The following is a 10,719-nucleotide window of genomic DNA, read 5'->3' on the forward strand; positions in this document are numbered from 1 at the left end:
ACCCATTGTCACCATTAGCCAGATCATGTCGCCACTCTTGACAGAGGCAAATGCATCAAGCTACAATGCTTGCAGCTTTACCTCCAGTTAGTGTTGTGGAATGAGCACTGCGCTCAACAACTCCTACTAAAGTGGATAAAAAAAGTCAAGAGATGAAATGCATAAATCCTTGTTTAATACTAAAAACACGATCATTGAAAGTAACTAATCAGAAAGATTAGCTAGATCTAATGTACAATAACAGTTCTGGATTTGATCAAATTTGGATCTTAGAATTTTTTTTATGCTGGACTTAATACATTAGTGTTTGTGAAAGATAAAAGTTAAGTATATTATATGTAAAAATACCTCATGTTGGAAATACTGAAAAAGCTGATGCAAATAGTTGCCTACATTTTTTAAAAGTGGAACTAGCAAAATATTTATTACAGTGTGTAAAGGGAAGAATCTCACAAACATGGGTCTAGTCTGAAGGTAACCTAGTACGTTTTTTTTTTTTAAATGTGTCAAAAAAAAAGTACAGATTTCCTTAGCTTTAAAAAAATATATCTCCTAGATACAGGAACAGACACTTCAAACCCGTTATTCCTTACGATGAGGTTTTTAAGGACAGACACACAGGACAGACACGGTGAGGTTTTTGACTGTCTGTTGTTCATGTCTATGGGCTATAGTAGTAATGCCCACGACCCACATCAATATTTTATCAAACAATTTTTTCATATTTTTTCAGATACCAACAGGGGCCCTGAAATTCCAATATCAAAATAACTAAACTATCCGTGGTATGACCCCCCCCCCCCCCCCCGACCCATTTTGAGAAAGTTACTGTAAAAGTTTACGTTTACGTTTACTGTAAAACTTCAATTCATAGCCAAGGCGTTTATTTGCTTAATCACTGAACACAACAGGCGTAATTAGACACAGGAAGCGATTTCCTTAATGCGCACAGCTTTTGCTAATTTGCAAAGTTAATTGTTTAATTCCAGCATTCACTTCCAGAATTTTTTATCAATTTCTTAGTTTCCTGCAATAATGTGTTCACCAATGTCATGTTTCTTTTGCTCTCATATGCCTCTATTAAAAATATTTTCCTTGACAGAATAATTAATTATTCTCTTTTTTGACTGTGCATTTTCGTCAGTTCTTACTTACGCCACTAGAAGGTGATCACGATGATTTCTAGGGGTCTGTACTCCCGAAATTGTTAATTGTTTTTTGTGCTGCCGGTTACCTAGCGGTTCTCAGCTGTTACCAGCCAGTGGCTAGCAGTTTCTTACTGCCAATAATAGAGGATGATTGCCATCATTTGTTCAAATCAAACGATAAACCTCATAAACAATTCATGGTAATCTTGTAAACAATTCATTTAGACCGGGTGTTTATTTGCTGAAGTGTATGCCGGTGCCTGGCTATGAAAAGTGGCAGGCGGCTATTTGAGACTCAGTGATTAATTGAAGTTTTACAGTATTTTTTTAAAACCTTTGTTTAACCAGGAAAGTCAGATAAGAACAAATTCTTATTTACAATGATGGCCTAGGAAGTTGTACAGTACGAGGTTAACTGCCTTGTTCAGGGGCAGAACGACAGATTTTTACCTTGGCAGCTCAGGGATTCGATCTAGCAACCTTGCGGTTACTGGCCCAACGCTCTAACCACTAGACTACCTGCGGCTCCAGCACAGGGTATGCGCACAGCTGTCTCTGTAGTGTCCTGGGTAAGGGTGTGTGTAGGTAGACTAGGTGTGTGTGTCGCTCTAGTGTGCTGGGTTAGGCTGTGTGTAGGTAAGCGAGGTGTAAAGCTTGCTCCACGTGTCTGACTTTGGACGGGGGGAAAAGGAAGCCCATGCAGCACCTGTCTGTCTGGATCAGGGTGACTCACAGACAGGGAGAAGAGGGGAAGGAGGAGGGGAAGGGGAGATGGAGGGGCGAGAAGGAAAGAGAGGCGGGCGAGAAGGAGAGAGAGGCAGGGGCGAGAAGGAGAGAGAGGCAGGGGCGAGAAGGAGAGAGAGGCAGGGGCGAGAAGGAGAGAGAGGCAGGGCGAGAAGGAGAGAGAGGAGGGGCGAGAAGGAGAGAGAGGCAGGGGCGAGAAAGGAGAGAGAGGCAGGGGCGAGAAGGGAGAGAGAGGCAAGGGGCGAGAAGGAGAGAGAGGCAGGGGCGAGAAGGAGAGACGAAAAGGAGAGAAGGAGGGGAGAGAGGGAGGTGGGGGAGAGGAGTGTGAGGAGAGAGGGAGAGGATATGTGGGATAGTAAGTGACTGAGAGAAAGAAGAATACAGAGAGACACTGACATTACCACCATGCTAGCTGCACTCATCCTCCTCTAGCCTTCTCGCCCTGTCCAATTGTAATAGATCTTTAATTGAGATGTCAACTGACTCCGTTTAGGAGTACTGGGCCTCAGCCAGTGTAGTGGGACTCAGCCACAGCAGTGGGCAGAGCAGTGGGACTCAGCACAGAGCAGTGGGACTCAGCACAGAGCAGTGGGACTCAGCCACAGTGTATGGGACTCAGCCACAAGCGAGGGGCAGAGCAGTAGGACTCAGCCACAGAGCAGTGGGCAGAGCAGTGGGACTCAGCCACAGAGCAGTGGGACTCAGCCACAGAGCAGTGGGACTCAGCCACAGAGCAGTGGACTCAGCCACAGTGTAGTGGGACTCAGCCACAAGCAGTGGGCAGAGCAGTGTGACTCAGCCCAGAGCAGTGGGACTCAGCCACAGAGCAGTGGGACTCCGCCACAGAGCAGTGGGACTCAGCCACAGTGTAGTGGGACTCAGCCACAGAGCAGTGGGCAGAGCAGTGGGACTCAGCCACAGAGCAGTGGGACTCAGCCACAGAGCAGTGGGACTCCGCCCAGAGCAGTGGGACTCAGCCACAGTGTAGTGGGACTCAGCCACAGAGTAGTGGGCAGAGCAGTGGGACTCGCCACAGAGCAGTGGGCAGAGCAGTGGGACTCAGCCACAGAGCAGTTCGTCACGACTATAGTAGGGATGTTTGAATCTCAATGCTACATTCAAATCTCCCTACGATGATATCATTCAAATCTCCTACATGATATCATTCAAATCTCTACCATGATATCATTCAAATCTCCCTACCATGATATCATTCAATCTCCTACATGATATCATTCAAATCTCCTACCATGATATCATTCAAATCTCCCTACCATGATATCATTCAAATCTCCCTACCATGATATCATTCAAACCCCTACCATGATATCATTCAAATCTCCTACCATGATATCAGTCAAATCTCCCTACCATGATATCAGTCAAATCTCCCTACCATGATATCAGTCAAATCTCCCTACCATGATATAGTCAAATCTCCCCTACCATGATATCAGTCAAATCTCCCTACCATGATATCATTCAAATCTCCCTACCATGTATCATCAAATCTCCCTACATGATATCATTCAAATCTCCCTACCATGATATCATTCAGATATCCCTACCATGATATCATTCAAATCTCCCTACCATGATATCAGTCAAATCTCCCTACCATGATATCATTCAAACTCCTACCATGATATCAGTCAAATCTCCCTACCATGATATCATTCAAATCTCCCTACCATGATATCAGTCAAATCTCCCTACCATGAATATCATTCAAATCTCGTGATTTTAACATGTATTGACTCAGGGGTGTGAATACTTATGTACATTTGATATTTCTCCATTTCATTTCCAATACATTTGCAAAACCTTCTAAAAGCACGTTTTCACTTTGTGATGATCCATTTTGAATTCAGGCTGTAACACAGCAAAATGTGGAATAAGTCAAGCGGTATGAATACTGGGATTGAGTTGATTTATAATTGCACATTCAGATTGGCTGAAGTGTTTGTGTGTGTGTGTGTGTGAAATTCTCAGTGCAAAACTCACTCTTTGTGCGCAGATGCAGTGCAATGTAATGTAAATGGGCCACTGTGATAGACAGCAACCTGCCTTGTTGCTCCATTTCACTCCCTACTCCCTGTCACTCTTCTCACTGGCCATGTTGGGTAGCTCGCTAGAAACTGTACTGGGGACAGGGAGTGGGGGAAGAATTCACACACACACACACACACACAGTGGTTGACTCCATGCTGAGAGAGACTACTAGAATCTGAAGTAAAATGTTTACTCTTTGCTGATGATCTGGTGCTTCTGTCCCCAACCAAAGAGGGCCCACAGTAGCAATTAGATCATCTGCACAGATTCTGTCAGACCTGGGCCCTGACAGTAAATTTCAGTAAGACAAAAATAAGGGCGTTCCAAAAAAGGTCCAGTTGCCAGGACCACAAATACAAATTCCAACTAGACACCGTTGCCCTAGAGCACGCAAAAAAAAAACGATACATACCTCGGCCTTAACATAAGTGCCACAGGTTACTTCCACAAAGCTGTGAGAGGTAGAGAGAGAGATAGGAAAATGTTTTAAAGAGCATAAACCTTCCAATAGTGAACAGGATAACATTATCTTGATCTACCTAATGCCTAAAGGATGTAAAGAGAGAGCGAGCACGCGTGCTGAAGAGTATGTATGGTGTGTAGCTCTCCCTGATCTCCAGCAGTGTGGCAGGCTGCGATGGGTCAGAGCTGCCTCTCTGTGACTGCATGCTCCACTGCTTCACCTTCTCTATTCCTCTCATTACAGTACATATTAAAGTGTATACATCTGGTATATTTTGGTGTGTTTTTTATATTCATAGATTATTTATGATTTATTTATTGTTCAGGTCTTTCACAGCTGAACTCTACTTTGTATTTCTGGAGTTTGAATATGAACAATTTATTTGTATATATGCATTTGGCTGGTTTTAGTATTTCATAGTGGTTTTCACAGTGTTAAGACTGTTAAAGTATATGGCATTACTGTGTGTGTGTGTTCTGTCAGGGATGTTGGCAGTATTGAAACTAAGTTGTCAGTGTGTTCTGTCAGGGATGGCGGCAGCATTGAAACTAAGTTGTCAGTGTGTTCTGTCAGGGATGGCGGCAGCATTGAAACTAAGTTGTCAGTGTGTTCTGTCAGGGATGTTGGCGGTGTTACCCAGGACCCTTGGGGAGCTCCAGCTCTACAGGATCCTCCAGAGGGCCAACCTGCTRTCTTACTACGGGGMCTTCATCCAGCAGGGTGGYGACGACGTGCAGCAGCTGTGTGAGGCGGCCGAGGAGGAGTTCCTAGAGATCATGGCCCTGGTGGGCATGGCTAGCAAGCCCCTCCATGTTAGGAGGCTCCAGAAGGTTCTTCGAGACTGGGTCACCAACCCGGCCCTGTTCAACCAGCCCCTGGCCTCTCTCCCTGTCTGCAGCATCCCCGTCTACAAGCTGGAAGCTAACGGTAATTCTAACGCTAGCGCCCACGTCACGGTGCCCACGCTGCTGGTGGAGGAATGTGTGGGGGAGCCCATGAGGGGTGCGGCGGCGTCAGGGGTGGGGGGCGAGGGACGAGGATGTTCGGCCTCTGGGTCTCCAGTGCAGAGTGGCAGCGAACCTCGTTTCTGGGGCTCCTTGTCATCTCATGGCGGCGGGGGAGCGGAGAGCGAGCAAAGCCTGTCCCCTGCAGAGTTGACCCTGGGTCTGGGTTCTCCCTCGCCGTCGTCCCCCCGCGGCGAGGAGGTACTAGATGCCGCAGCGTTGAGGTCGCTGGCAGAGTGCGTGGAGCGGCTGGCCCAGGCGCTGCCCCGGAGCGACCCGTCCGAGGTGAAGGAGGGGCTCCGGGGCAACAAGAAGCTGTCCAAGGTGATCTGCCACATCCTGGACATGGAGGAGGAGGACCCGAGGAGGGCAGAAGAGATACGCAAGTACAGCGCCATCTATGGACGCTTTGACTCCAAGAGGAAGGACGGCAAGCACTTCACGCTTCACGAGGTAGATGGGGAAAGAGGGTGTGTGTGCAYGTGTATGTTTGTGTCTGTTTGTCTGTGTGTGGCATCAGTGTGCAAAAAAAGTATAACATTTTCAGATATTTGGGAACTTGATTGTTGTTATTCAACTTTCAAGAAATTGAGAAATCGTTATAACAATGACCCTCCAACTCCTCTCCTCCCCCTCTCTTCCCCTCCCCTCCTCTCCTCTCCTCCTCCCCCTTCTCTGTGTCTAGCTGACAGTGAATGAGGCAGCAGCTCAGTTGTGTATGAAGGAGGTGTCCCTGCTGACCAGGAGAGAGGAGTTGTTTGGTCTGGCTAGACAGGTCTCTCGGGAGGTCACCTACAAGTACACCTACAGGACTAGCAAGTGAGAACACAAACCCACACCACATCCACACACACACAACACACTGAAAGCAGGTGTGATTTCGTAAGCAGTCCAAGCATCAGGAGGATGAACGGAAATCTTTCATGTGATAAAGGGTGTAATCCTCCTAATGGGTCATAAAAAGAAAACATATATATATATACAGTTGAAGTCAGAGTTTACATACACTTAGGTTAGAGTCATTCTTGTTAACAAACTATAGTTTTGCAAGTCGGTTAGGACATCTACTTTGTGCATGACACAAGTAATTTTTCATTTCTGTTTTTTAAAGACAGATTATTTCACTTATAATTCACTGTATCACAATTCCAGTGGGTCAGAAGTTTACAACATTATGTTGACTGTGCCTTTAAACAGCTTAGAAAATTCCAGAAAAGTATTGATGGCTTTAGAAGCTTCTGATAGGCTAATTGACATCATTTGAGTCAATTGGAGGTGGACCTGTGGATGTATTTCAAGGCCTACCTTCAAACTCAGTGCCTCTTTGCTTGACATCATGGGAAAATCAAAAGAAATCAGCCAAGACCTCAGAAAAAAAATAGTAGACCTCCACAATTCTGGTTCATCCTTGGGAGCAATTTCCAAATGCATGAAGGTATCACGTTCATCTGTGACAAAACATAGTACACAAGTATAAACACCATGGGACCACGCAGCCGTCATACCGCTCAGAGGAAAACGCGTTCTGTCTCCTGAGATGAACGTACTTTGGTGCGAAAAGTGCAAATCAATCCCAGAACAACAGCAAAGGACCTGTGAAGATGTTGGAGGAAACAGGCACAAAAGTTCTATATCCACAGTAAAACAAGTCCTATATCGACATAACCTGAAAGGCCGCTCAGCAAGGAAGAAGCCACTGCTCCAAAACCGCCATAAAAAAGCCAGACTACGTTTTGCAACTGCACATGGGGACTAAGTTTGTACTTTTTGGAGAAATGTCCTCTGGACTGATGAAACAAAAATAGCGCTGTATGGCCATAATGACCATCGTTATGTTTGGAGGAAAAAGGGGGAGGCTTTCAAGCCGAAGAACACCATCCCAACCGTGAAGCACGGTGGTGCGCAATCATTTTGTGGGGGTGCTTTTCTGCAGGAGGTATTGGTGCACTTCACAAAATAGAGGCCTCATGAGGGAGGAAATGATGTGGATATATTGCAACATAAGCAACATCTCAAAACATCAGTCAGGAAGTTAAAGCTTGGTCGCAAATGGGCTTCCAAATGGACAATAACCCCAAGCATACTTCCAAAGTTGCGGAGGACAACAAAGTCTAGGTATTGGAGTGGCCAGCACAAAGCCCTGACCTCAATCCTATAGAAAATGTGTGGGCAGAACTGAAAAGCGTGTACGAGCAAGGAGGCCTACAAACCTGACTCAGTTACACCAGCTCTGTCAGGAGGAATGGTCCAAAACTCACCCAACTTATTGTGGGAAGCTTGTGAAAGCTACCCCAAACGTTTGACCCAAGTTAAACAATTTAAAGGCAATGCTACCAAATACTAATTGAGTGTATGTAAACTTGTGACCCACTGGTAATGTGATGAAAGAAATAAAAGCTGAAATAAATCATTCTCTCTACTATTATTCTGACATTTCACATTCTTAAAAGAAAGTGGTGATCCTAACTGACCTAAGACAGGGAATTTGTACTAGGATTAAATGTCAGGAATTGTGAAAAACTGAGTTTAAATATATTTGGCTAAGGTGTATGTAAACTTCCGACTTCAACTGTAATATATATATATATATATATAAGAGAGGATTAGAAATTATGCGAGTAATGTTATTTGATACTCTAATTCTACATTCTAATTTCATAGCTGATCAATCCCTGATCAAATAGTTTTATTTGACAGCATTGCCTTCTCATGACTGGCCCATGAGAATAAAGTTGAAGTAGAAAATATCACATGAGTTATTGAGTATAAAGTCTCATGCTCCATCTTGGAAGTTGCCAGCTTGCTTGTGCCAGCCACTCCCCCTTTACTCCTTCTTGATGACAGAGGTTTTAATCAGACATGCAGGTGCTTCCTGGCTGGCAACCACAACGACGGAAAATTCCACCCAGCGCCTTGTCTTTCTCACTTCTTCTCGTCATGACGTTGTTGCATGTTGATTCATAAATAATTATTTTTATGGGACGGACGTTGTCCCCACTTCCACCCTCCTTTTGGCTTAGTTGATGTAACCTGAATGTTTCAAGTATTAAAAATTAATCACTGTTTTCGATTTCGGTTTAGATTTTATATTAAATAACAGGAAATGCACTACAGTATATCATTAAATGCACTATGCATTATGTGGGTTAAATRCTGTGACAAAACAGAATAAAACAATTMATAGAAGTCCCATGATTGTAGTGACTGTCCATTAGTGCTTATCACTTATTAACCATCATTTATTCAAATCAAATTTTATTTGTCACATGCGCCGAATACAACAGGTGTACACCTTACTGTGAAGCCCTTAACCAACAATGCAGTTTTAAGAAAAATAAGAATTAATACATATATAATAATAAAATGAAGTAACACAATAAAATAACGAGGCTATATACAGGGCTATTCACATTACTTTAATAAAGTATTTCAGTTGTTGTTTATATTACATTAGTTTTATTTAATGACTTTATTATTTCATTCCACGTCATCTCATGTCTATAGAGCTGCTGYCTACGCTGTCTGACAAAATCCCTATTATGTAGTTCTTCAAAGTAAATACGTCATACTATTATGACTGCTGAATACCAACTGTCAATCACTTAGATTGTGTATTTCCAGTTAGAGATACCTCGCAGAGCAACTGCTCTCTATCCCTCTCGATTGCACATTATTCTCCTCTCTCTCTCCGTCTTCCCCACACTAACTTGGGGTCCTTGCTATTGGAACGTCGTTTGGTGTTTGTGTGTCAAAAAAGATCATGTCAAATAACACTAAGAAGTGAGAAGACACACGGCGCTGGGTGGAATTTTCCGTCGTCTGGTTGCCACTCAATCAGGACCTGAATATGACTCCATGTCACATAACAATTTAACGCGTTTGTACAGTTTTTAGGTAGTTATTACACTATCACTCGTATTTCATATGTTACAACGATCTCAATCGATATGCTATGATGCAGGTAAAGTTGTCTTGCACACCTACAGTGCTGGTCATTAAAAAAAGCTAGCTAGCTCATGGATGCAAACAATGTTCTTTCCCTAAAATATAGCATAACAACATAATCTGTTTCAGTAGCTATAGTTAGCTAGCTAACTATCTAGCTAGGTATCATCATCTAAAATAACCTAATTTATAAGACAGTTCTCATTTGATTAATGGTGGTCGGACCCATCTATGTGAAGTTTAGCCACAATAAGGATTAGTCACAATAGTGGACTTTGCGATTAGCCTTCAAATAAAAGTATGGCATAATTATACTATATGTATTCATTTGTGTCACTGTCAATGACATACTTTTATTTTGAAGGCAAACCAGAAATTCCACTATTGTGCCTAACCTTATTGTGGCTAGCTTCACAACAGCCAGATGACCTTAGCTTTGGGCAACAGGTTAAGTAGTTGACTAGCTATTTACTTTCATGACCTGAAGTTCAATTTCAATAGGCGAACAACAAGTGGCAACCTAGCTTAACTTACTCACAAGGATTCCTAAATCATTGCTAAGAATAATGAAAATGACTGCAGTTTCTACTGGTCATTGTTTTCAGGCTGGTGTTATTGGTGCTAGCTAGGTACCAAGCTAAAGCTAGCTACCCCAGAAGTTGCGGTCAAACAAATGATGCTTTATTACCAACGCGGTATGTAAACACATCGTTCGTGGCCGGTGTGTTTGCTTGTTTGCAGACTTTTTTACAGCTTTGACAGTGCTACTCTTTTTTTGACAGGCAAAGACCCAAACGGCGTTCCATAGTATGTATGTCGTGAAGCTAATATTAGTGAGGCTAACTGTGTAACTCCGGTAGGGCAACATCTGAAAAATAGCGCACTTGGTATGTTTACGGGTGCTCGACCAGTCGGCGAAAGCCAACATCACCCACGACAGAGAACGGTTGATTGTCAAGGGCAATGAATTCCATTATCTTGGCTTTAATGGATTTCACCTTTGAGTTGTCTCGTTGAAATGTTCTTACTCTTTCAAATGACTGCTCGACTTGTTGTCTGCTCGATCCACACAGCAGACATTGTGGGCTAGGTTAGGAATGCTGTGTTGCACGTGTAGCGCAACATTTTACGTGGCGTCATTACGTCATGTAACTACGTTATATAGGTATGCACGACAGCTTTGACATCGGTTTTTAACTTGGCGTTAAACTATACATCGGCCGCCATACGATGTTGGCATTTTTAGCTAATATCGGTCGATTCCGATATGTTCACCGTATATTGTGCATCCCTAAATGACCATAATCCATTGCGCGCCTACTTGTCCAGTCTGTGTTTCTTTTACTACCTGCTACATTAAGTC

At 43.6% G+C, this 10,719-nt stretch overlaps 1 pseudogene; it reads left to right on the forward strand.

Annotated features, from left to right (window-relative positions):
- Positions 1-10,719, forward strand: part of LOC111980312 (NGFI-A-binding protein 1-like) — a 56,581-nt pseudogene that overhangs the window by 2,651 nt on the left and 43,211 nt on the right.

This window comes from Salvelinus sp. IW2-2015, linkage group LG2 (genome assembly GCF_002910315.2).
Source record: "Salvelinus sp. IW2-2015 linkage group LG2, ASM291031v2, whole genome shotgun sequence".
NCBI lineage: Eukaryota > Metazoa > Chordata > Actinopteri > Salmoniformes > Salmonidae > Salvelinus > Salvelinus sp. IW2-2015.